The sequence below is a fragment of the Petromyzon marinus genome, chromosome 46 (assembly GCF_048934315.1).
Source record: "Petromyzon marinus isolate PM22_M1 ecotype Great Lakes invasive population chromosome 46, UKy_Petmar_22M1.pri1.0, whole genome shotgun sequence".
In the NCBI taxonomy this organism is placed as follows: Eukaryota; Metazoa; Chordata; class Hyperoartia; order Petromyzontiformes; family Petromyzontidae; genus Petromyzon; species Petromyzon marinus.
The window spans coordinates 4886708-4891294 of record NC_133712.1 but is presented as its reverse complement, the minus strand read 5'-3'; the positions used below and the strand labels follow the sequence as shown (position 1 = coordinate 4891294).

The window sequence follows — 4587 nt, the reverse complement described above, 5'->3', positions numbered from 1 at the left end:
TGGGGAATCAAGTTGCCTTTGGCAGGTAGCTTTACTCAAAGGGATGGACAAGAATGGTAATTAAATAACAGCCAAAGGAGTGAATCTTTTAATATGACCACCGTGGTGATTGTGTGATGAGATTTGCTCATGCACAGACGTGATATGATTTGTTGAATCACTCGACAGTGAAGTATGGGGAGGCCTTTACCCAGCAGTGATAAACGACGGCTAATGAGGTTGGTGTGAATGTGTGTTTGTGTGATTGCAGCACTGCGTTTACGCCGGGACGTGCGCCCGGATGACCTGGACGTACCTCCCGCCCTCGCTGACCTCCTGCACCAGCAGCGTACGCATACACAGGAAGACGTGTACGTACACACACACACACTAACATACAGACACACGCACAGATGCACACACCAATACCATCGGAGGCACAAAGATATGTACTCATGCATGCATCAACACAATAAGATGAATGTATATACGTACTAATGCAGGCACATAAAACAACAACAAGCACAATTTACCACTAGTGCTAGGCTAGGTACACTCTGAGGCTACGTGAAGAGTTGAAGGCTCACTGGCAGGAGATAATATAGATTGTTGTGCTGTTTGTGAGCACTTATGAAGATTGGCACAGCACACAAGGGGGTAGTGTGGGAAACACCATGCCCAGGTGCTGTTTATCTCCCCATTACGGATGTATATACACTGCACCAGGTACTCATTCAAGGCGGAGTTCACCTAGCAAAGGCTCAAGACCAGTTCAGAAATTCTCCAATTGTAATATGAGGCGCAAATATATCGACTCATACACTGATGTAAAAATTTGCGCAAAGATGTGTACGCTTAAATCTTGACTTAAAGCTTTCGTGACTGCAGGAATTCATATTATTTGGGTATTTTGGTAAAGCCACGTAGATAGATCAAATAATAAAAAATAATAAAGATAGAAATAATAAAAATAATAACAATATCACGACGTTTCGATCGCAACACAAGCAATCGTCATATGGTGACGATTGCTTACAAGCAAATTCCTTAAATTGACATGCTAATCTCTCACAATGTAATGGCCACCCCCACAGCTTCATTTGTCAAGATTTACCTGATCTTATTACACAGACACGATTTCAACCGAGAAGATGGGTACAAACTGAGCAATCATTGGAAGGACGTTATTAACCAGTTTAGGTCATAACTGGCTGTGATGTTCCCTCTCTACTTACCTATGTGAGCAGTTACATTTCAACTCTCAGCGTTACATTCACTAACACAACCACTTTTAGCTGTGTTAGTAAATGGCGGCTTGCCATCCTTTTCCACCTCCATGTGGCAATGTTCTTGCCGAGCTCTCTCCGAGCTTACATTGACAAGCAAATTTCTTACATTGACATGCTAATCTCTTACATTGACAAGCAAATGTCTTACATTGACATGCTAATCTCTTACATTGACAAGCAAATCTCTTACATTGACATGCTAATCTCTTACATTGACATGCTAATCTCTCACAATACAATGGCCACCCCCGCAGCTTCGTTTGTCAAGATTTACCCGATCTTACATTTACATACAAATTTAATCTCTAGCCCGCCCACTGACCCTTCCGCTACACCCATCCCAAACCTTTATAACTCCTTAGCAGCGCTCCCACCATATATTCTCAGCAGCTCTCCTGCGATATTTCTCACCTGATGACAATAGCTTGTGTTGTGATCAAAACGTCGTGATGTTATTTTTTATCTTTATTATTTTTTATTATTTGATCTATCTATGTGGCTTCAACGAAAGACCCAAAGAATATGTGTACGGTTACATGCAGACACACAAATGCAAATTAGATACACAAGCAAATAGACATTGGTACACACCAGTGTGTATTTGTGTTTCATACAAGTGTGTCTGTCCTGTGACTTCCCATCAGTGAGTATTCACTGCTCGTCATGGCTTTGGAATGCACCTTGCCTGGTGCTGATGGTGTGCTGATGGTACCAGCCAGTGCTGAATTGTTGCTGCTGTTGTGTGCCCATGTGTGCGTGCAGCTTTGCCCACCATACCAGTTTGAGCTGGAGACTTTCACTCCCAGTGAGGAGCTCCTTCAAGAGCCAGAACCACAGGTGAAACACACGTACACACAAGTACACACACGAATGTATATATATACATACAAAGACAAAGATCCCTCATATAACCTGAACATACTTTTGCGGCAAGTGCTGTTAGCGAGCACCTCCGAAGGCCGGCATGGCAAACGAGGGGCTGGGTGGTCGATACCACACCCGGCCACCTTTATCTCTTCAGTACTAATGTTTACGCACTGCACCATTTACTCAGTTGAGGCTGAGTCGACCAAGGGGAGGCCCAGAACCGGTTCAAGTGATCGTCACTGGTGTTGGCTTTGAGCAGGAATCGAACTTGGGTCGCTGGGTTCATAGCGTAGTGCGCTACCGCTCCTCACATACACGTATACACACAACAAAGTGCTGGTGCTACTGCTGGTGATGTTACTTTTAACAGTGTTGATGGAGATGATGAACATGGAGCTGGTAGTGGTTGTTGGTGTTATTGTTGATGGTGCTGATGTTGTTGGTTCTGCTTGTGATGTTGATGGTCTTGATGGTGCCGTTGAGAAGAAGGAGGAGATGCCACTGACCTTAGTGACCTCCTTGGAAGAACTAGCGCAGGTCAACGAAAAGCTGCTCCAGTGCAAGGAGTTCGCTGTGGACCTTGAGGTAAGGGCGGTGTGAGTGTGTGTGTGTGTCGGCGTGAGTGTCAGTTTGTGGGAAGCTGTAGTGTAGTGGTTAGCATTCTACACTATGAACCCAGCCACCCGAGTTCGATTCTCACTCATGGGCAACACTCGTGACAATTATCTGAACCGGTCCTGGGCCTCCCCTAGTTTGACTCGGCCTCAATTGAGTACCTGGTGCGATGTTTAAAAACATTGTCGCTTGGGAGACAAAGGCGGCCGGGCATGGTGCTGGCCACCCAACCCCTCGTGTGCCGTTTCGGCCTGCATAGGTGCTCTCTAACAGCACTTGTCCCAACAGTCTGTTAAAGCTCTACGGGGGATCTGTGTTTGTTGTCTGGGTGAGTGCCAGCATGTGTGTGTGACGTGTGTGGTCGTATAATATCGAGTTGTGATGTGCGGTTGGTTTGTTGGGTTGTGCCGTCTGTGTGCTTTCGTCCCGCTCGACCGCCTATCTGCCTCTTCTACTGTTGTTTGTCCGCCGACCGTTGAGCGGCTATTCCTGTGCGTGGCCCCGTAGCATCACTCATAACGTTCCTTCCTGGGCATCACCTGCCTCATGCAAATCTCGACGCGCGAAGAGGACTTCATTATCGACACACTGATGCTGCGCAACGACCTGCACATCCTCAACGAGGCCTTCACCAACCCCAAAATTGTCAAGGTGAGAGGCACGCGTGCACGTAGACATGCATAAACAAAATAATCGAGTGAGACAGCATCCCTCTCCCTCGCCGACTTTGTAGCACGACGCCTGGGTCCCTCCAGCTTGCTGCCAATGTATCATTGCACTGCCTGCACACTCGATATGAATGCCATTGGGTGAATGTTTACGACAGTAAATTGCACTTGTATTGCACCTAAAGCGTAACAAACATAAATTTTGATTTAAAGCTTTCGTGACTGCAGTAATTCATATTCTTAGTTTTTTCGGTAAAGTCACGTTGAAGAGAAACAACAAAATAACAAAATATATATAAAACAATAAAAAATTCTCACGACGTTTCGACCATAACTCAAACGGTCATCATCATACCGACACACCTGATGATGACCGTTTGAGTTATGGTCGAAACGTCGTGAGAATTTTTTATTGTTTTATATATATTTTGTTATTTTGTTGTTTCTCTTCAACGTGACTTTACCGAAAAAACTAAGAATACGTAACAAACATCTCGGGGCGCAGAATTACACGGGGAGAACAGGAGGGAGCAGAATTTTTTATTTTATTTAAAGCTTTCGTGACTGCAGGGATTCATATTCTTGGTTCTTTCGGTAAAGTCACCACGTAGAAGGGCAACAATAAAATAATAAAAATATTAAACAATAAAATTCTTGCTGTGGTTTTCACACCTGATGACCATTGCTTGTGTTGCAGTCGAAACGTCGTGAGAATTTTATTGTTTTATATATTTGTATTATTTTATTGCTTCCCTTCTACGTGGTGGTGACTTTACCGAAAGGACCAAAGAATAGGAGGGAGCAGGTCGGACCGAGCAAGGGAAATAGAGAAAGGAAGCAATTAAGGGGGGCTGGCTGCAGCCATGCCTTGTTGACAGCGGCGGCGGCGACGATGGTTACTAGGGACGTTGTAACCATATCTTGAGCACCGGCCACGTGAGAGGCGTGGTGCTTGACGCGGCGACGCAGTGGCGCAGTGATTGCCACGGTGACGTGGTGATTGACGCTGCGGTGTGGCGGGGGCGCAGGTTTTCCACGGAGCGGACTCGGACATTGAGTGGCTGCAACGTGACCTGGGCCTGTACGTGGTGGGCCTGTTCGACACGCACCCAGCGGCGCGCTCCCTCGGCCTCGCCAGAAACTCGCTCGCCCACCTCCTCATGCACTAC

The 4587-nt window shown here is 46.1% G+C and overlaps 1 long non-coding RNA gene across 1 annotated transcript; it reads left to right on the top strand.

The window, feature by feature from the left end:
• Positions 1 to 2030: 2030 nt before the first annotated feature.
• Positions 2031 to 4367, top strand: LOC142930957 (uncharacterized). The gene is made up of 3 exons (XR_012946954.1): positions 2031 to 2105; positions 2622 to 2720; positions 3258 to 4367. It is a non-coding gene; the product is annotated as an uncharacterized LOC142930957 (long non-coding RNA).
• The last annotated feature ends 220 nt before the right edge of the window (positions 4368 to 4587 follow it).